Source organism: Podarcis tiliguerta (genome assembly GCF_965153285.1).
Source record: "Podarcis tiliguerta genome assembly, chromosome: 9".
NCBI classification, from domain to species: domain Eukaryota; kingdom Metazoa; phylum Chordata; class Lepidosauria; order Squamata; family Lacertidae; genus Podarcis; species Podarcis tiliguerta.
Window position 1 is genome coordinate 54,472,379 of NC_139542.1, and position 23,107 is coordinate 54,495,485.

The following is a 23,107-nucleotide window of genomic DNA, read 5'->3' on the forward strand; positions in this document are numbered from 1 at the left end:
GGCGGGAAGGTAAACGGCGTTTCCGTGCGCTGCTCTGGTTCGCCAGAAGCATCTTAGTCATGCTGGCCACATGACCCAGAAGCTGTATGCCGGCTCTCTCAGCCAGTAAAGTGAGATGAGCACCGCAACCTCAGAGTCAGCCACGACTGGACCTAATGGCCAGGGGTCCCTTTACCTTTATCCTTAGGGTTACAGCCACTCCAACAGCCTAGGAATTACAAGTTCATTACCTGTTCTTCTTACAACATTCCCCACCCCCACCCCTTTACAAGGTGATCAAACTCAGCTTCCCTTGGTTAGCATAATAGTATCTTATCCCAGGAAATAATGTCCTTTGCTACAGACACAGCACAGTGGCACTGTCCAAAAGCAGATGCACATTAAGTCTTGGTCATGCCCCATGCAAGTCTATGAACCTTTAAACCAGGGTTGGGTCACATGGTGCCTTGCAGTTGCAGAGCCATCCTGTAATAGTCACACCTCTCCAAATCTTGCAATGCACTTCTCCAGCCGAGTGGCATGCACAAAAATGCATATATTATGGGACAGTGCTCATAAACATGCATATATTCATGAAAGTCACATAACCCCCTGTGGCGATCACACAGGGTCCCCAGACGTTTCACCATCTATTGATCCCTGTGCCACCACTTTATTTCTCACTGCCACCATCCAGGCCCTACCTGGTACAATACAGTGGTACCTCGGGTTAAGTACTTAATTCATTCCGGAGGTCGGAGGTCCGTTCTTAACCTGAAACTGTTTTTAACCTGAAGCACCACTTTAGCTAATGGGGCCTCCTGCTGCCGCCGCGCTGCCTCCACACGATTTCTGTTCACATCCTGAAGCAAAGTTCTTAACCCGAGGTACTATTTCTGGGTTAGCGGAGTCTGTAACCTGACACATATGTAACCTGAAGCGTATGTATCCTGAGGTACCACTGTACTGAGTCCAGGTTACTGAGTCCACTGTACTGAGTCGGGGTTAAATTGGAACATAAACTTCTGTTTATTTATTGCAGTTTAACAAGCATGTGGTTTCATAAACGATATCGGTCAATTACATTCATGGGGTGCCTATCCAGACCTATAACTTCCGCTACCTGCTCTCACTCACTAAACCACCTCTCAGATATTTGCTTGTCTTCCTAGCCCCTAATTGTTCCTGACTCAGCTTATTTTGCTACACTAACTCGACCTACCCACAGACTGTATCTCAATTCACTCCCACTCCAACCAACCACCCAATTCCCAACAAACTCCTCCCTTCGGCCCTCCCAGAGCTGGTTTTATAGTCCCTCTGACTCCACCCCCCTGGGTTCTGATTGGGTAACCTCTTTAACTATTTCACCTCCAGCACTCTCATTTGTTAATGTCACATCACACACACACCAACAAAAGCACATATGGGGACATGTGTATATATTGCGCAAAATTGCATAGGAGAATGTGTTTAACAGGAGAAATTTACACCACAATGCTGAAGAATTTTCACGAGGAGTTTTCTAAGAGGGGGGAGGGAGAAGTGATCTGATGCAGGTATGTACAAAAGCAAACCATAAACGGGAAGCAGAGAGAAACCAAATGACAAAAGTGCCCATTGCTGCACTCAAGAGTGAGAAGGGTGAGTTACCACCAGACACTTTATTACAGGAGAGTACATGGAGTATGAAAGTGCTAGAGTTACATGTTATTTTCCATTCCTTCAGAGTGACTTGTGACCCTCGCAAGCATTATGGGTTGTAGCATTCAAAGAGACCTATCACCTCAGAGGAATATAAAGAGAAAAGTGGTTCGTTAAAACGTCTCATTTTTCTTCCCCACATCAACTCAGAATGACAGACCCATCAGTCTTGGAAGCAGAAAGTGGTGGTGGTGGTGGAACAAAGGCTGGGGATTATTTCTGCCATCTTTTTGAGGACAACACCATTTTGCATTTTTTCATGAATTAGGCAAGGCAAGTTTGATATCGCCTTGTAGCTCATCTAGTTCTGTTTAATAGAAACTCGTTGGAGCATCGGTGGAAAACCGTATAAATGAATAGGAAAGCAAGAGAAGACCGGACTGTGCGATTGCAAGCTCTAGTTTCTTATCTGTTCTTAGTATATTAAAATGAGATATATATATGAATTTTTTTAAGAAATCGATTATAAAATTTCACATTTCCGTTACATGCATGTGATCTGTTACTGGTGGCGCAGAGGCCCCATACATTATGGATTAGCAAAGGGGCATCTTAAATACAACAGAATCCCATTGGGCAAACCCTCTGTTATCTGAGCCAGTGTGTATGACATTCTGCCACTTATGCGATGTAGTGAGATTAATGTAGCACAGCTGAAGGAACAAGCAAACCATCCCCCCCCCCCTACAAAATGTTCACAGGCCTTTCCAGTAAGAAAACAAAACAAAACCCAAATGTGGTAATTAATTAATGTAAACAGAAACAAGTCATGGTGTTCCTGGAAATTGATTTTGCTGCAGAGATTGTCAGTGCGGTGAACACTGTGATGTTTGAAGAGTGGAGAGTTCACTCATCAACACTGCATTGCATTTGCATCTGGGAGCAGTAGCTGTTGGCAGGGTACGCTTTTTACCTGCCTCTCCAGCACAGGTGGCGCTGTGGGTTAAACCACAGAGCCTAGGACTTGCCGATCAGAAGGTTGGCGGTTCGAATCCCTGCGACGGGATGAGCTCCTGTTGCTCGTTCCCTGCTCCTGCCCACCTAGCAGTTTGAAAGCACGTCAAGTGCAAGTAGATAAATAGGTACCGCTCCGGCGGGAAGGTAAACAGCGTTTGCGTGCGCTGCTCTGGTTTGCCAGAAACGGCTTAGTCATGCTGGCCACATGACCCGGAAGCTGTACGCCGGCTCCCTCGGCCAGTAAAGCGAGGTGAGCACCGCAACCACAGAGTCGGCCACGACTGGACATAATGGTCAGGGGTCCCTTTACCTTTACCAAGTGCTGTGTGTCGTTGCTGGTTCCTAAGAGAGAGAGTAAAGGTGTTTGGGGCAGGGGGCTAGGTGAGGTGTTGCTGCAGCAACGGAGCCAATCTGGCAATCCTGCCACCATGCCCACCCCACACTGAGCTCCCCAGGCCTCACCCACTCATGAATCATGAGCAATGCTAAGTTGGCAGATGAGCAACCCTGGCTGCCCCACCACCTATCTAGGAGAGAGAGAGGTCACTTCCAGACTGAGAGCTTTTAATACTTCCCACTCATTGTCCAACTTTAAACCACATCACCTTCCATGCTACAGCAGGTGAACCCCCCTGCCTTGTCTCTCACCATGCCAATTTTCAGTACCTTTCTATAGGACAGAGAGTGAGGGTTCCATATTCCATACCCGCCAACATTTCCATCCCCATAATCAGGGTGCCAGAAGGGGCACTTCGCCTGGTGCTCTGGTGATTGTCAGCAGGGTCATGCCAGAGTGCTGGGATAGAAAGCCCAGAGAGAATTTGTTTGGTCCAGTGCTCTGGACTCACGCCAGAGTGCTGGATGAAAGAAAATGGGACATCCCAGGATCCAAACAGAAGTCGGGATTTGCTTCTGCGATCCAGTATGTCCCACTTAAAATGGGACAGCTGTGGGCAATGATTTATTCATACATACATACATACATACATACATACATACATACATATCCCGCCCATCTGGCTGAGTTTCCCCAGCCACTCTGGGCGGCTCCCAATCGAGTGTTAAGAACAATACAGCATTAAATACTAAAAACTTCCCTAAACAGGGCTGCCTTCAGATGTCTTTTAAAAATAAGATAGCTGCTTAGTTCCTTGACATCTGATGCGAGGGCGTTCCACAGTGCAGGCGCCACTACCGAGAAGGCCCTCTGTCTGGTTCCCTGTAACCTCACTTCTCACAATGAGGGAACCGCCAGAAGGCCCTCGGCGCTGGATCTCAGTGTCCGGGCCGAACAATGGCGGTGGAGACGCTCCTTCAGGTATTGAGGTATAAAGCAGTTTAGGGCTTTAAAGGTCAGCACCAACACTTTGAATTAAAATACCTGGTGTGGAACAGGGGCATCATTTGGCAGGGGGTGTTGAGGGCAGCCCCCCTCAATATTCTGTGGCGACTGTGCACACGTTGTGTGGCATGCACACAGGATATCAGCACGCCGTGCGGTATGTGCGCACAGTGCAAGCATGTCGTTTGGCGCGCACTCATGACACCAGCTCATTCCGCGTCCCGCATGGATGATGTCAGCATGCACAGCGTCCACACGTCACATGGCGCCGCCCCCCTCAATTGCAGGGGCAAGCCAGCATGCTTCGTGTGGACGTACCCCAGTAGCGTAGCGTGGGTTGTCAGTACCCGGGGCAAGGCAAGTAATTTGCGCCCCCTAACCCGTGGATTTGCGCCCCCTAACCCTAACCCCCAGATGTTGCGCCCGGTGCGGCCGGCCCCCCCTGCACCCCCCACGCTACGCCACTGACGTACCCAGAGATGACCATGCCTCATATATTCCCCCTCTTCATGGATGCATGGTCGTGGCATACGTTCTCTTGTTTTTGCATCTCCAGTATCTTCCAAATTTCCATCCTTGTTTCTTTTTTGTGATTTACCCCTCCCTTCCTATGCCATCAGTTGTAGTAAACTCTTCAAACCACGGAATCTTTCTGCTTCCCCTCTGCACCCCTCCCCATATCATTTCAGGTAAATGTTATTACATAGTGCCGGTTCTGTGTGAAATATGAGAATAATGCTCCCCCCCCCCAACCACACGTCTCTCATAGACATTTCACAGATCACCTAACTAGCTTTTAAAATGTAAACACAGAATCAGGAAACCATTTCTCCAAATGATCCGCTTTCTACTCATTTCGCAGTGGATATTTCCTTTGCTTGTGGGATGATGAGTACACAGAAGGTCCCTACAGCCTCCGTGGTCCGAGCCACAGACAACCGCAGCCAACAGCTGTAGCTCCAGAAAGATGTTGCTTTCTGTGTTTAGAAAGCAGCTTGTGTGATAAATATGCCAATTAATTGCAGAAACCTGCAAGCTAATCTTGGTACTGATAACCAAGCATTGCCCATTATTGTTTAATAGTGCTTTGACTCAGATAAGGTGCTTGAAAATGTGTCCCGTCCCCCCTTAGAAATGAGTATATGGTATTAAGTGCTTCACTTGGAACAGGCTGACTGGAGTGCCACAAGCGCCCTCCTCTGGGTATTTGACGCTACTGCAGCATAGGCAGGGCGAAAGTATTCACATACAGGGTTATCTTGTTTGCAGTTTGGGGGGAGGAGGACTGCAGATGTCAGGAGTTAAATTGCCTTCTATCCAGAGGGGAAACGGAGAAGGCTTGCAGAATCCGATGTTTACAACGGCAGACTAGACAGACTAAAACCAATGGGCAATTAATGCACTGGTCACTTAGTTAGGCGTTACAGCTGCTTTCCTTAATCTCCAGTTTTGCTGATGCTACATAACACATTGATCTTGAAGCTGACTTTTGAGTATGGTTCTTATGCTTAAGGGTGTAGCCCCTTTTTTGTTTTCCTAAATTAGAGAAGCACACTTTCAGCTGCTTTGGCTTATAACATAGTAAATGCAGCCAACCTACAAAGGGAAAACGGAACTGAAGCAGGTGAATTTCTGAAGACAAATGCCCGGTTCTAGCTCAGGAGGTCCAAGCATGAAAGAAGCCTTTCTCTTGCGCAGTCACAAAAGCACATCTGGGTGTGCATCCCTATATACTCAGTAATGTCCATCAGAACCATTTCATTGGTTAGATTTATTTTATTTTATTTTATTTTATTTTATTTTTTATTTTTTATTTTATTTTATTTTATAGGAGGATGGACATCTGGGGAATAACAGTTGTATTTCCCACAGACAGAGCTGAACAGGGGCCAGAAATTGCATTAGGGGAAATGTTTGATCGATTGCAAATGGGATCTGACCTGGGAGTAAATTCCCCCATGGCCCATGGGGCTTATTTTCGGGAAAGTGTGCCTAGGCCTGAAGACTTTGTTTGTTTGTTTCTTTGTTTGTTTATGCAAATAATTATCTACCACTATGTCGTAAAAAAATATATCAAAGCGGATTAAAGCAATAAAACATAAAACCCTACAATAAGAACCGTAAAAAATTAAAAGCACATATCAGTTAGCCAGTGTGAAGGGATGGATTCTTAACTGCCAGCACAGGCCTGCCAGAATGGAAGAGTTTTCAGCAGTCATTTAAAAGGAACCTGTTGAATTACTTTCCACAGGACTGGGAAATGAGCCTCACTTAAAGGTAAAGGTAAAGGTACCCCTGACCATTAGGTCCAGTCACGGACAACTCTGGGGTTGCGCGCTCATCTTGGTCTATAGGCTGAGAGAGCTGGTGTTTGTCCGCAGACAGCTTCCGGGCCATGTAGCCAGCAGGACTAAGCCGCTTCTGGCAAACCAGAGCAGCGCACGGAAACGCTGTTTACCTTCCTGCCAGCGTGGTACATATTTATCTACTTGGACTTGACATGCTTTCAAACTACTAGGTGGGCAGGAGCTGGGACCAAACAACGGGAGCTCATCCCATTGCAGAGATTTGAACCGCTGACCTTCTGATCAGCAAGCCCTAGGCTCTGTGGTTTAGACCACAGTGCCACCCTCGTCCCCACTTATGGCCTTTTAAAAGAGGACTGGTTTTAAGATACACTAGCAGGTTAACTGGGCAATCCTACTAACATCTACTGAGAATTAAGCCCCACTGAGTCCCTACAGAAGGTTGTTGACTAGGGTTGCCATACATCCAGAATTTCCCGGACATAGCCGGAATACAACATTAGGAAACAGTGTCTGGGTTGGAAATTGCTTAAATATCTGGGAAAATCCAGGCGTATGGCAACCCATGTCAGAAGTCTATATTTTGGCAATTTTCCTTAAAAATATCTCAAAAACTTCATTTATTTATTTATTTGCAAAATTATAAAGCTCAACAACTTTGTCGGGGAAAAAAAATGCTCAACAACTTTTGTGTCCGGATTTTCACTTTTTGGAATAGGGCAACCCTATTGTTGACCCATGGGAAAAGTCAGTGGGGCAGATGGCAGCCAGAGGCAGAGCTGGGAGTAGGTGGAGCTAGTACCCAAAGTGGGTGGAGTTTGCAGTATTGTTCATCTCTTTCTCTCCTTCTCTGTAAAGGTAAAGGGTAAAGGGACCCCTAACCATTAGGTCCAGTCGTGGCCAACTCTGGGGTTGCGGTGCTCATCTCGCTTTATTGGCCGAGGGAGCCGGCGTACAGCTTCCGGGTCATGTGGCCAGCATGACTAAGCCACTTCTGGCGAACCAAAGCAGCGCACAGAAACGCCATTTACCTTCCCGCTGCAGTGGTACCTATTTATCTACTTGCACTTTGACGTGCTTTCGAACTGATAGGTTGGCAGGAGCAGGGACCGAGCAACGGGAGCTCACCCCGCCGCGGGGATTCGAACCGCCAACCTTCTGATCAGCAAGTCCCAGGCTCTGTGGTTTAACCCACAGCGCCACCCGCGTCCCTCTCCTTCTCTGTTGGCTACCTAAAATTAGAGCCGCTCGAGATTAAGCCTCAGGTTACCCATCCCAGGTATGCAGGACCACAACCTGAGACTTAAGTGAAAGAAAGAAGAGGATGTATTTATTTTATTTTTTTCCAGATCATGGCAGGTACCTATTGCTTTGAATATAGAATATAGAATGAAAGGTCTGGCCAGGATCTTAGACCTACAACTGACATATGGAATTAAACCCAGTTATGGAATTAATGCAGTAGGTTTGCAAGTTAATCTTATTGATCACAGTGGGATTTATCATCCTTTCTGTGGTCCTGACCTGGCACCCTCAGTCTGCGCCGGGGTGTTCTGAGGCACATGTAGGATTAATCATATGGTTTTGATTAATCAATTACATCTACATAAATCTGCATTTAAGTAACTGTGCTGCGGGAAGGGAGGGATCCTCATTTTAGATAAAATTATGCATGCATATGTTGCAGCAGGCACCATCATAGATGGCTGCAAGAGGTGGAGGACAGCCTCTGTTAAAATAGCTGCTGTCACACATATTGCACACAACACACACACACACAGAGCCGGATTTAATGTATAAGCTAAACAAGCTATAGCTTAGGGCCCCACTCTCTTGGGGCCCCCCAAAAAATCTATAGGGGGGGAAACTGGTTGTACATTTCCAAAATATAAGATATAAAAACAAATAAAATAAAACATACAGCAACAGTGTAGGCTCCTATGATGTAAGTAATGGGCCCCGCCTGCTAGTCTGCTTCCTAAAATATCACTGGTTTGCTCATTTTTATATATAGGGTGCCTACATTCCACATGTGTAAATGGCTTTAGATACCTATTAGGTCCATAAATTACAGTGGTACCTTGGGTTACAGACGCTTCAGGTTACAGACTCCGCTAACCCAGTAGTAGTACCTCGGGTTAAGAACTTTACTTCAGGATGAGAACAGAAATCACACGGCACTGGCAGCGGGAGGCCCCATTAGTTAAAGTGGTACCTCAGGTTAAGAACAGTTTCAGGTTAAGAACGGACCTCCAGAACGAATTAAGTTCTTAACCCGAGGTACCACTGTACCATATAGCATATATTCAACACACACAAAACAGCGACAATTTGTTGTTGACAAAGGACAGCTGGACATATAAAGGGCCCCATTACCTTCAGTAGCTTAGGGCCTCATCAAACCTAAATTTGGCCCTGCACACACACATGATGAAATGGTAGGGTACAGTCCTATTCTCGTCTACTCAGAAGTAAGCCTCATTTAGTTGAGTGGGACTCACTCCCTAGTACAGGATTGTAGCTTACTTGAAAGTAAGCATGTATATTATTGCTTTTGTAAGTGTTGTACCCTGGTGCTATATATATAATATAGTGCTGTTTATAATCTCTCTCTCTCTCTCTCTCTCTCTCTCTCTCTCTCACACACACACACACACACACACACACACACAGAGGACCAAGCAATAATTGGAAACCGAATGGGAGACAGTGGCAAATGTACAGTATACTGAGCATTAGTGCGATTGGTGTTGTATTAAATTTATTCCGAGCAGAGTGGCTGACTGAAAGGATGATAATGGATTTAACACTTGCCCATTTTACCAAAGCATGCCAGCAAGAATAGAATGATACAATGCATTCGGTTTGCTTGAGATCTTTTCTTCAATCTAGATAAAATGACAGGTAGAAAACAATAACTGAAGCATTCTTCATATAAAAGTCAGCAGCCCTCCATTGCTCAAATAAATCTAAGCCAGTTAGAATTCCCATTGGAGTGTGACACTGGTTAAGAGCATTCAGACATAATGAAGAAAAACAAGACTACTCTAATAGATATATTTTGTACCTCTAGTGTTTATCTTGTTTTGGTCTTTAATCTTGTTTACATTGCTTTCTTCCATGGCAGGCTTTGTGAAGCATTTTTCTACTCAAACGAGTTTTGTTGCTTTGAAAAAACACACAACACATTTCTAAACTGCGTTTCTTCCTCCAAGGTGGCACATAGGTCACTCACAGAAACCTGTGTGGTGGATTAGGCAGGAAGAAATGTAGATAGTGGCAGGGCTGGTGTCCTGTGTAGAAGGGAGCCTGGGAGAAGACCAATCAAAGAGCTCAGATAGAGCAGGCAGAACAGCAACAGCAGGTTTATGGGACAAGAAGGAAGCCTATTGGCCTCTTCTGTCACCTGACCCCTGTTGAGCCCCTAATATTGGCACTCAAGTGCAGCAAGAGCATGTCAAAAGCTCCTTTCTCTGACAGGACATCCCAATAGCACAGAATGTGTGATGTCTGCGTCTCAGTATTAGGTCTGTGGCATCTTAAAGATTGTCATCATACGGCTTGTATGTCTTGAGTGTGGATTTGAGCTCAAATGCAGAAGTTACCTACACTGGCTCACATGGTGCTGTCCACGTAAGGTAAAGGTAAAGGGACCCCTGACCGTTAGGTCCAGTCACAGACAACTCTGGGGTCGTGGCACTCATCTCGCTTTACTGGCCAAGGGAGCTGGCATACAGCTTCTGGGTCATGTGGCCAGCATGACTCAGCCACTTCTGGAGAACCAGAGCAGCGCATGGAAACGCCGTTTACCTTCCCGCCGCGGTGGTACCTATTTATCTACTTGCACTTTGTGCTTTTGAACTGCTAGGTGGGCAGGAGCAGGGACCGAGCAACGGAAGCTCACCCCATCGCAGGGATTCGAACTGCCAACCTTATGATCAGCAAGCCCTAGGCTCTGTGGATTAACCCACAGTGCCACCCGCTGTCCAAGTAGTTATATTTAAATGCAGAGATCAGCCCTTACTCTTATGTCTCACCAGTGGTGTATTGGGGGGGGCACAGGGGCAGTTACCCCAGGCCCAAAATTTGTTAGGGGCTCAAAATTTCAACACCCGGTGCCGACTCAATACAGTTGTGTGCTTCCTTCACTGGGCTCTGTTGAAAACAGCTTCTCTGTGTGAACCAGGAACTGACGGCTCCAGACAACAGAACGACTCTTCTCTTCTTATCTCTGTGGCTGTGATCTCCTGGGTGATGCAAAGACCTTAGGCAGTTGAATGCACGTGTGTACTCTGTCTGTTTCCCTTCCACACCCCAACCCTCCACACGGCCCCGGGTACAGGCAACCCACGCTACGTCACTGCGTCTCATTGCTCAGATTTAAAGGCATAGCAGATAAGATACCAACACAACTGATCTGCATCGTGCAAAGGAACTCCTCACCCTCTTTGCCAAAGTTGCATCTGGCTACTGTGTTACTCATTTCTCTAGAACTGAAGCATTGTCTGTTGGGTCAAGTGCGCCATTGCCACACTTTGCAAGGTAGCATCATCTGAATGTCGTTAACGGCTCATTTGCTGATCATTAATGAAGACGTTGAATAAGACCCGACATCAAATTGATTGCTGTGGCACCCAGCAATGCTTCTCCTTTGGCCCGTCTTACCGCAACTCAATAACCTGCTCTTTATCGTTACTGTTTGTTTTGCGCTCCTTCTGCCAGGTTTGAGATCGCACAGGAGCACTGACATCTAAGCCAATTTCAATTAATTTTTCAGCTCGGCCTTGTGGAATGCACTCTCTCGCTGTGTTTCTGCTGAGCTCCATTTTTCACACGGGCAGCAGCTTAACTGTGCTTACACAGAAGTAAGTCCCTTGGCACACCATAGCAGGTAAACGTGCAAAGGGCTGCAATCTTAGGGCAAGCTCTTTTACTACCCCCTCCAAGGTTTTCCAAAAGTACATCTGCCAACTGCTGTTTTTTTTTTAAAGAAAAGATTTCTGGATATTTGAGGGACGCGGGTGGCACTGTGGGTAAAAGCCTCAGCGCCTAGGGCTTGCTGATCGAAAGGTCGGCAGTTCGAATCCCTGTGGCAGGGTGCGCTCCCGTTGCTCGGTCCCAGCGCCTGCCAACCTAGCAGTTCGAAAGCACCCCCGGGTGCAAGTAGATAAACAGGGACCGCTTACTGGCGGGAAGGTAAACGGCGTTTCCGTGTGCGGCTCTGGCTCGCCAGAGCAGCGATGTCACGCTGGCCACGTGACCCGGAAGTGTCTTCGGACAGCGCTGGCCCTTGGCCTCTTTGAGTGAGATGGGCGCATAACCCTAGAGTCTGTCAAGACTGGCCCGTACGGGCAGGGGTACCTTTACCTTTTACCTTCTGGATATTTCTACCCAATATAAAGATACATTCCTTTTCTGATCATGATGACAGACAGGAATAATGATCAATGCAGTAATTGCTAGGATTTGATTTTCTGAAGAAGAAAAAGTCAGGAAAAGGCTTATTGCAATTTGCTGCACCCAAGAACTTCAACCCTCTTTAGAAAGTTTCATCACAGTCTTCTTTTTTAAGACCCATTTTGTTCATGTGGTTTTCTTTATTGCCGCTAAATTGTCATGTTATACAACCCAGTTGCTTCCTGCTTTATTAAACAAATAAGTTAACCACAAGTTCAATAGTTCCTCCATTGCCAGCAGCATCCTTTCTCGTTTGGCACCCTCACTTATTAATAAATACATTCATCAACAAATGCTATATTTTTCAGGGATGTGCTTATAGCAGTCCCTTCAACAAGCATGAAAAACCCTCTAATTTATATGAATAAAACCAATCAAAGGTGTATGTTGTGCTTTGAAATAGGCTACCACTACAAACATCTTAGTGAAAAGCCCAAACCTAGATATTTTCTTTTGGAAGTGTTATGGTCTTCATTGTAGCTGAATCCCAGGCCAGTCAAAGTCATAGGATTTTAGCAACCTCAATTATTACAGCATGGGCTTTTATAGACTGGAATCTATTTTGTCAGATGCATGAGTGAAAGACCCTCCCGTTATTATTGTCATGATGTGCTCTTGTTAAATACCTGCAATGTTTGAAACTGTGCATACTGAGAGAGCGACAAAGGTTCTACCAGTGGGGCCTATTACCTATTGGGACTGTAGGGGATTGGTCAGGAAGACCAACAGTAGGTGGCGCCAGTACGATTGACAGAGTCAGCTAATTCTACCTTGTCCCCATCCTTCTCCCTACAGGGACTAAGGAGGAAGAAGTGACAGCCAATGGCAACCCTGTACTGGTTGTAACAAAGAACATAAATGGTGGCAGGGTGGGGGGCTGTTTCAAGGCAGAGTGAGGTTGGTGTGGCAGTGCCTTACTCACCTTAATAGAGCAGATTCAGTTTGATCTTCTCCATGGACTAACAATCTTATAGCAGAGGCCCCTGCTCCAGGGGGCTGAGCCCCCTATATTTTTGGGTTGGGGCCAAGACCCCTCCCCAAGGTTCATAAAGCACAGAGGTGAAGGGTGGGGCTGACCATGATAATAATAATAATAATAATAATAATAATAATAATAATAATAATAATAATAATTTATTATACCCAGCCCATCTGGCTGGGTTTCCCCAACCACTCTGGGCAGCTCCCAACAGAATATTAAAAACATGATAAAACATCAAACTTTAAAAACTTCCCTAAACAGGGTTGCCTTCAGATGTCTTCTAAAAGTCAGATAGTTGTTTATTTCCTTGATATCTGATGGGAGGGCATTCCACAGGGTGCCACTACCAAGAAGGCCCTCTGCCTGGTTCCCTGTAACCTCACTTTTCACAGTGAGGGAACTGCCAGAAGGCCCTCGGCGCTGGACCTCAGTGTCTTGGTTGAACGATGGGGGTGGAGATGCTCCATCAGGTATACTGAGCCAAGGCCGTTTAGGGCTTTAAAGTTCAACACCAACCCTTTGGTGCTGGTTCCTCCTCCTCCTGTCACAGCAGAGAAGGAGGGTTGAAGCATCATCATTGTGATTTATAGCATCATTGTGGATTTTAAATGTTATAAATCTGCCTCGGTAATGTCACTGAACAAAAAGCTGGGAGGTATATGTTTTAATAAATAAATGTGGGAGAGACTCAGTCACCATTAAACCATCCTGAGGTTTTTCACCCATGTTATACTTAAGAACAAGCATTTTCTCCAAAACTCCCTAAATTAGACAACATGAATGCAGGGCAATCCTATGCATATTTATTCAGAAGCATGCTCCTCCTTTTCGTTATTAAAAAAAAAAAAAAAGGTTATTCCCAGAGAAATGTGCGTAGGATTGCAACCATAGTTACATAGCCAGAGTCTTACCTGATAGATTATTAGTGTGCTTTCCCTAAAGAAATGTCAGTGTCTCCAGTGATCTGTATCAGCGAGCGAATGGGTGGAGAAGGTTGCTGTTTTCAGCATTATGAAAGGGCTTGGTGTGAGTGGAAGTGAGAAACTTGCTGGGTGCCTTATTCTGGGATACTGAATAAAAAGGGTGCTAAATTAGGGCTGCCATACATCCAAATTTTCCCAGATATTACCGGGATTTCAAAGGCAGAATTGACATCGGAGGGGGATTTCCTAAAGGTGGTGCTTTGGATCTTAGGCAAGTCAATTGAAAAATTGTGTTTTTTGGTCATTTTTGCACCTGAGAATGATTATTTATTTTGCTTTTAGCAGGGCTAATTTGCAATCAGCTTTATGTGACCTTAGATGTTTTGATGGTATCAAGTTAATGGTCATCACTTAATAGTTGCCAATAGTCTGATCTGTGAGAGGTTAGGAAGGCAGGCTGCTCCTATCAGCTGGTGGGCAGTGTTTATTTTAGGGCCTGTGGCCCTCTAGATGCCAACAAAGGTCCGTATAGTAAAAGCTATGGTTTTCCCAGTAGTGATGTATGGAAGTGAGAGCTGGACCATAAAGAAGGCTGATCGCCGAAGAATTGACGCTTTTGAATTATGGTGCTGGAGGAGACTCTTGAGAGTCCCATGGACTGCAAGAAGATCAAATGCATCCATTCTTAAGGAAATCAGCCCTGAGTGCTCACTGGAAGGACAGATCGTGAAGCTGAGGCTCCAATACTTTGGCCACCTCATGAGAAGAGAAGACTCACTGGAAAAGACCCTGATGTTGGGAAAGATGGAGGGCACAAGGAGAAGGGGACGACAGAGGACAAGATGGTTAGACAGTGTTCTCGAAGCTACAAACATGAATCTGACCAAACTGCGGGTGGCAGTGGAAGACAGAAGTGCCTGGCGTGCTCTGGTCCATGGGGTCATGAAGAGTCGGACACGACTGAACGACTAAACAACAACAACGGCCCTCTAGATGTTGCTGGACTGCCCCAGATAATGTGGCTAGTGGCCAAGGATGATGGGAGTTGTAGTACTTTAGGTCCTCCACCAGCTTATTGAGAAAGAAATCCAGTCAACCACTTCACTGTGATGTTGACAACAAATCTGATCTCAGTCTAAAAGGCCTTTTGATAACGCTTACTCCTCATTTTAACTTTGGGAAGAAGAATGAGCAGATTCTGAATTCTCCCAGTCAATCTGATCAAGTAGGTGACAACTGAAACATGCACTATCAACATCCTCCACAAACAGTGGCATAGCATGGGAGCCCACAGGGGTGGTTGCCCCAGGTGCAAAATTCTTAGGGAGCCCAAAATGTCACCACCCGATGCTGCCTCAATACAGCTGCATACTTCCCTCCCTGGGCTCCACTGAAAACAGCTTCTCCATGCGAATCAGGAAGTGACCTCTCCAGACAACAAAATGACTCTTCTTTTCTTATCTCTGCAATCTTCTGAGTGAATGGGCATGCATGCTCCATCTGATTCCCTCCCTCCAAGTGGCCCTGGGTGCTGGCAACCCATGCTACACCACTGTCCACAAACACATGTGGATAGGTGGATCTGAACTGCAGGCAACACATGAGATTCATTTCACAAGTAGAATTTCTACATATACTCCACCATTCACAACAGAAGCATTACTTCCAGCAGGGGGGCTTGCTGACTTCCCTTCATAGCCTAGACCAGACATGCAATGTGGGCACTTGATTACTGAAGCATCGTGTGATGACTGGCATGTGGGAATATCCCAAAGAGCTAACATTGCAGCAGAATATTTCTATAACTTCAAGTACTATGTTGTTTGGCAGACGTGCTACACACATTTCTCAGTCAAGTAGATCTGTATATTTTAAACCATGATGCTACAATTTCAATCTCCCATGAAACTTCCAGACTGTATGTGCTTAAAACATAGCCACCTTAGTGCCAAAGACTGCTGGATTAAGCAGAGAGCGGCACTCACCCCCTGAAAAAAAATTCAAGAAAAATGTTGCAGCTGGATAGGCAGCCCAGAAGAAACAAGAGCAGTTTTGAAGCTCATCAGCTTTAGTCGGAAAAGCTGTTCCACTTTCAGGACTAAGAAGCTTGTTGCAGATTCTTTGTTCTGCGCAGCATCTTAGAGCCCTGCTGCAGTCCAGGATTTTAACTTTGCTCTGCATATTTTGTAATATGATTAAGAGCTCCTTTCAGATTCAGGAGTTTCAGCTGGCCAGGTGATTAATGGAGATGACCTATTATTTTTCAGCACACTGTTTTTTAATCAGAAGCCTTCTCCTCTACCTGTTGTCCAAAAGAATAGAAGTTTGTTCCTTAGGATGGTGCCATTCAAATTTGGCATGTCAGTCTTACATGGTCCTCTTTATTGATTGTGCAATTAGAATTCCATTCTCGCCCTATTTCCCAACTCTCTCCAGCGCTGCACTTATGAATTTAATACTTTTAGATCAGAGGCTGCAACTACAGCTTAGCAGACATTTGACAGCTGATTTTCTTTTGAACAGAACCGAGTGCATCCCTTCTCCTGGGCCACTATACAATGCTTTCTGTTTCCAGATTTAGCTATATCTGGAACATTGCCTTGGGCATCAGCATGTAAAGTGAAACCTATGATCGCAGGCAGAGACCTACCCAAGAGAAATGCTGCATTCAGGTGTCAGTGTTGCTTTGGAGTGCTAGAGGATGCAGGAGTGTACAATAATGGCCCCTGTGCTTGTTAGGTTCTGTGCAGTCTCTAGACTGGCTAAGTGTGGTAGAAGCACCAGGAACCTGGCCTCCTGGCTTTGTCTGCTCAAGAGAACAATACTTTTTACTTGCTTCACCTGCAAGGAACATAGGAAACTGCCCTATATTGAGTCAGACCATTGGTCCATCTCCCTCAGTATTGTCCGCACTGACTGGCAGTGGCTCTCCAGGAGTTCGGATGGGGGTCTCTTTTAGCCCACCCTGAAGCTGCCGGGGATTGAAAGCTGGGACCTTCTCCGTGCAGATCCAATGCTTCACCACTGAACACACCCTGTGAGTCCAGATTGTGAGCTGTCCGTCCCATGAATCAATGGCTGGATCTAGATGCACCAAATAAGCGTTTCAGGGAAACACGTTGTAAACCTCAAAGTGGGAAATCACAACGGAGAAAGACAGAACTCCCAGACAAATGGCCTGTTTGAAAATATAATCAAGCAGAACGTATAACATGGAAACATAGCTGTCAACGTTTCCCTTTTTTTAAGGGAAATCCCCTTATTCCGAATAGGATTCCTCGCAAGAAAAGGGAAAAGTTGACAGCTATGCATGGAAACACTGTTAATTTCTTTGTAATCCCATCTATAGAAAGGTTTTGAACGAAGGACTATGATTGCATCTTCCATGCACAGAAGATCTCTCCCCTAAGAACACTCTCTGGACAGTAGATAAATCGGTCAATAACATTGTGCCTATTGTTTAGGGATTAGAGCAGGAGTGGAAAGTCTATGGTGCTCCAGATGTTCTTGGACTCCAACTCCCATCAGCCCCAGCCCGTTGTCAACATGCAGAGGGGAGGCCAGCTGGAAAGCCCAGCTCAGACGTCTCCTTCCATCGGCCTGTGCTCCAACGTAAATCAGCGACCCAAACTTCAAAAGCCAGGGCACACAATTAGCAGAGTGTGGTATGCACACAGAAGTAGGCGTGAGGCATAAGCCATGCTACAGCTACAGATTTATTAAATATAAATCAGAACAAAGAAACATGTCGTCTCTCTTTCATGTCGTCTCGGAGAGAACAGTAAAAGCAAAAGCTATACACAAATGGAAGTTCCCAGCAAGCCCAGAAGCCTTTTTGTTAGGAATGGTTGGAAATGAAATAAATAGGAAGGATCATAAATTATTTTTATATGCAGTAACAGCGGCAAGGATACTACTGGCCCAAAAATGGAAGCAGGAAGAATTACCATCGATAGAAGAATGGAGAATGAAACTGATGGACTACGCAGAATTAGACAAATTAACAGGAAAGGTTCGAAACCGACGAGATCACAAGTTTACCGAGGACTGGAGTAAATTTGTAGACTATATGAAAAGCATATGTGATGTACAAATAACGTTTGAGGGTTTACAGGAAGCTTTGTGAAGAAATAAGTACTAGAAAGGTTGTAAAAAAGGGAACAAGGGAATAGGTTTATTTAAAATAAAAGGCAATGTTAAATTTAGAATTGCGGATAGAAGATTAGAAAACGGAAGATTCGCGGATGAGCTGAAGGAAGTCAAAAATATGTATCTGTGACAACATTGAAAATGTATGTTTAAATTTTATATTGGAACTTGAATAAAAATATTTTTTTTTTATTTTTTTTTAAAGGAAGTTCCCAGCAAGCTGTGCTGGAATGTAAACAGACATGTGACACGCAACAATCTCATGCCTGTTCCTTAAGGTGGAATGGAAAATGTCAACACCTGCATGTCCTGTGGTCCAAGAGGAGTCCAGCACCATTTGTGAGGCCATGGTTCTCCCATTCCTGGAACAGAGCCTGTAAGGCTCTTTGTGAGGATGCCACCTGTGATATTGTAGCTTCACTGATTTGTTCCAAACCAACAATTTGATGGGGTGGGGTGGGTATAGGAGGGAGCCCCCAAAATCTCAAGGTGTTCCCTCTTTGTTTCGGTGGAGACATCACATCCCTATTTGTATCTTCAAAGAGGAAATGCTCAGAAGTGCTCCATTCCTGGACTGAAGCAACAAGCATAAGCAAATATTGGCTTCAAAGGACCATTCAGAGATCAGCCTCTTCTGCTGGCATGTGAAACTAGCTGCAGGGCAATATTACTTCACGCGGCTCAATTTACAATAACTTTCGCAAGCTGATCAGGCCATTTCCTTTCAAACTGCTCTCAGCATTTGAAAGCTATTCCACCCAGCGTTTCACTGGATCTGGAAGGTGTCCTTTCAGGACAAATGCTCCCATTACTTAAACGAGTTAAAGCTACTGAGATGCCCCTTATAGGATGGGCATGCTGATCTACCAAAGAATTACTCAACCAGAATTGCAGACATGGCAATAGGGGGGAAGGGCAAGGAAGAGAATGAGTCTCCTAGCCACTGACTTGCTGAATTGGTTAGTTACCTCTGTATGGCAAAGGCAATGCAGCATTAGCAAAAGCTTCCTCTCAAGCAAAAGGTCACAGGTTCCCCATATAGCCTCCCCTCCCCACCTGCTTTATGTTTTATCTGACAGCCCCTTTCCTGCCTGCACCAAAGAAGGAGCTGAGTTGTAAGAGGTGGAGGGGATTGCTCCATTCACAGATCTCCTTGACATTGTTGCATTATAGCAAAAATACAGCAAAGAATCCTAGCAACAAACAAAGACATTACAATGCCACATTGAATACACAATCACCTTTAGCATCCCTTTTCTCAACCATCCCATGAGCAAATGCTATATGGGGAACTGAGGCAGAAAAGTTGGTGCCCTATACATTTTCCTGATGGAACTGGAATTGGAGTTCATGGTGCTACAAGACTGATTTAGGTCTACTACTGCATTATTTTAAATACATGGGCCAAAAAATCCCCCCCCCCCTTTCATTAAAGTGATAAAATATCACCACTCTATGTTGATTGGGGCTTCTCAGATCCTTAAAATCAGCACTTGCAATGTATGTAGATCTGGGCTCTTTCCATGTTATGAAGAATTCTTCAATGTGGAAAACCATCGATATTCCATCAGTATTCACCCTGTCTGATTCCAGGGCATTTGTGCTTAATGCATAACACCCACATATTGTGTCACTTTCTTTTTCAAATAATAGAATTCACCTCGTGTGACCTCTCCTGTGACGAAAGGATTTGTCTAACAATTATAATTTTATAAAAGGCATTAAGATGCACACATGTAATGCTATTTGTTTAGAAAGTGCATCATGTGATTTCATTCCCCCGCCAATGCTGATATGTAGAGCAAACAAAAACATTCATTTGATACTGGGGAGAATATGAGGCAGCGCTCATTTTTGCTCTTTCAAAACCTAGGGAAGCTGCATTTTATCTCTCCTCCTGCAGTGCCGATTCCCCCCGCTCCTTATCCCACATTTAAGCAGCAAATTCCAATTACATAGTCTATATCTTTTGTGGAAGCCTATTGTGTTCAAACTGCCTAATTCTCTCCAGTATATTAATGAGTAAATAGGAACTCTAATTATTATAGACTCAGTAGGTTCCATCCCACAGTCCCTTTTCTTGCAAAACTCCTGTTGGGGGATCGAGCCCTTTCCCAGTGTTCAATTTCAGCAGCTTGGGGAGAGGGGGAAACCAGAGATAAGGAGAACTCATTGCTCTGTATATCTTCACAGAGTATAGTCTGAAGTAGGGGTGCACAGAGGTTTTATATGACAGGATGAACTGGGGTGCCTTGGAGTGTTTGAGGTGCGTCTCACACAGTGGCGTAGCGTGGGTTGTCAGCACCCGGGGCAAGGCAAGTAATTTGCGCCCCCTAACCAGGTAGGGGCAGAGAGCTGCGAGTGCGAGCGCACCCCCCCCCCAGATGTTGCGCCCGGTGCGGCCGGGCCCCCCTGCACCCCCCACGCTACGCCACTGGTCTCACACAAAGAGAGAGAGAGAGAGAGAGAGAGAGAGAGAGAGAGAGAGAGAGAGACTGCAGAAAGTTTGTTGTTGGTGCTACACAAAATGAACACACTTGTAGGAAACCCATATCTCCCAAGTGCCCTGGAAAAACCCCAGGACATCCTGTTTTTTCACACAAGATCTCAGTGGGTGCTGCTCTCTTGTGCAACACTCTTGCGAGATCTTGCCCATTGCCCCAAGCAACTATCTGACCTAATTCCAACCCTTCTAATGAGCCTGGAATCTTTGAGGGAATATTCTAGTCAATTGAAACCAGGGAATTATGGGGAACATTTTTACTCTTTTCCCCAGCACCCATCATTGTATTCTGTGTGGTTTGAAAGAGCCCTTCCTTCACAGCTTCCGTTGCTTTTACAAAGAGAAAAAATAAGACCACATGCAGTGTATCTGTCAACAACCACCTCACGCCATGCCCATTCATTTTAATGGTCCTTGCATGGGGGGGGGCAACATTTAGTGGATTACTCCCCAAGGCTCTAATGCAGTTGATTGCACAATGTTCATTTGTCTGCAATTTTAAAGTCACACTGATAAACCACATGTTGTAGATATTCTTCAGACGTTTAAGGGGGAGCCCTGATTACTTTTCCACTACAATGCCTTAAAAATAAAGTCCATTATATTTCAAGTATTGAAGGCCTGCAAGTTCAATGAAATATTGTAATGAACTGCAGGATGGCATCCTTTGAATAAATCAACTAAGTCTTAGGTGTTGTTGTTGTTTGAAAATAAAATAACCAATTAGTGCCAATTGCCCCTATAGATAGCAATGTTTCCAAACAGCTCGTGGGTTGTTTCTTTTAATTAATTTTCTTTTATCTCCCTTGTAATTAACCAGCCTCATCCCCCAAATTCCATTTCCTTTTGTACCTTTCCAATATATGACCCAACCTCCTTGGTTTCGCCACCAACAGTTCAGCCACATTATTATCCTTTTAGAATAATCATACATCCAAGCATTGCCAACACAATTGGAGCCCGGCTTCAAATCAAATTTGTCTCTTTTGATGTGAACCTCTGCTACGTGCCGTGTATAGGAAGGAGTCCTTGGAGTTAGCGGGGATGTACTAGAATTTTAACAAGTTGTTTCCAAGCCAGGCAAAGTTTTAAATATATGTGCTATGACTCACAAGTGACAAGAGGCAGGCCCTCCCTTCTGTTGTAACCGTTACAGAAAATAACTCCAAGAGAAAGACGTTAACCGCCACAGGCGAAAGGTTAGGAGCACTTGACGTACTCTAGATGTTTTACAAAGGGGTTGGGGGCTCTGGAGCTTGAACTGGAAACCTCACAGCTGAGCAGAAGGCCCAGCCTAGTAAGCTGGCTAGGACTCAATGTCTTCAAACTTCAGAGCCCTAGGGCATGACACAGCACACACCCTTCCAGTGAAAATGTAGCAGGATGAATTCTCTGGATTTACTGGGTCATGAATAAATGCTGGCGGTCCCGGTCCTTGCCTAATCAACAAAGCAGTACAGTGGTACCTCGTGTTACAGATGCTTCAGGTTACAGACTCCGCTAACCCAGAAATAGTACCTCGGGTTAAGAACTTTGCTTCAGGATGAGAGCAGAAATCGCGTGGTGGCGGCGTGGCGGCAGCAGAAGGCCCTATTAGCTAAAGTGGTACCTCAGGTTAAGAACAGTTTCAGGTTAAGAACGGACCTCCAGAACGAATTAAGTTCTTAACCTGAGATACCACTGTATCTTCTAGGGGGCGTGAGAACATGGTATCCCCAAAGCTCCCAAATAAAACTCCCCTCCACCAAGGTGCCAATAAAAGAAACAAATAAAAATAAAATAAGGGATTTGTTAAGTGTTTAGATTTTGGAATAGCAAAAAAACAACAAACAAAAAAACAGTTCTCTAACCATTTTCCAGAAAATTACTGTGCTTTTCCATGAATAAGAAGAGCTTTTTTTACTCTAAAATAAGGTAAAACAATGGGAGTTGTCCTATACACGGATAGTGCATGGTGGGGACATGTGATTGGTTGCAGCCACAAGCAGGAGCTTGTCAGCGGTGATTTTGTGGGTGATTGGTGGCTGTGTCAAGTGCTGCTCTGGATTGGCTGCTGCTGCGGTAATTGTGTGGGTGATTGGTTGCTGCAGCAAGGGTTGCTTTGGATTGGCTGATGCTTCGGGAATTGGGCGTGCGATTGCCGTCTGCTGTTGGTGAGCGGTCAGACGCATGTTGGATGTGGTGTCCGAGTTTGTTAGTCGGGTTAGTGATTTTCTGAATCCAACCCCCCCCCCCCAAAAAAGGCTCACCAACTTTGGGCCATCTCCCCCCATTTTCTTAAATTTGAGTCCCCCAAAATAGAGTGCATCTTATATATGGGGGCGTGTTATACATGGAAAAATACGGTATCTTCTGATCCATTTTGGCTCCGTCAATAATGAATGAAGATGTATCATTCATTCAGTCTAGTGGATGGCAGGAAGCAATGGGCCAAGTTATGAGAACTGGAAGGAGTAGGGGACATAGCCATTGCTTGCTTTCAACAATGTCGCAATGATATAAAAACAAAAATCAAAACTGCAATGGGAGTTGCACCGCTTTATTGATGGGCAGAAAAGTTTGGAGGAGTGGTATTTCACATAATATTTGGAAGGGGGCTGGGAGAATTGGGGAGGGGGGGACAAAATCAAGAAAGATGTGAAAGAAATAAAAATCAGCCCAGTCCTATAGATTTCTACCCAACATGGGTTTCCAGCCTTTGCTACAACCCTATGTTCCATCTCGCTAGATTGCCCTCCACAGTCCTGCGTTGGAAAAGGTACTCCAGCTATTGATATCCACATGTCCAGCACCAATGTTCTATTT

The 23,107-nt window shown here is 45.1% G+C and overlaps 1 protein-coding gene across 2 annotated transcripts in view; it reads right to left on the reverse strand.

The window, feature by feature from the left end:
* Positions 1-23,107, reverse strand: part of SGCZ (sarcoglycan zeta) — a 561,235-nt gene that overhangs the window by 507,841 nt on the left and 30,287 nt on the right. The gene's annotated exons all lie outside the window — the stretch shown is intronic.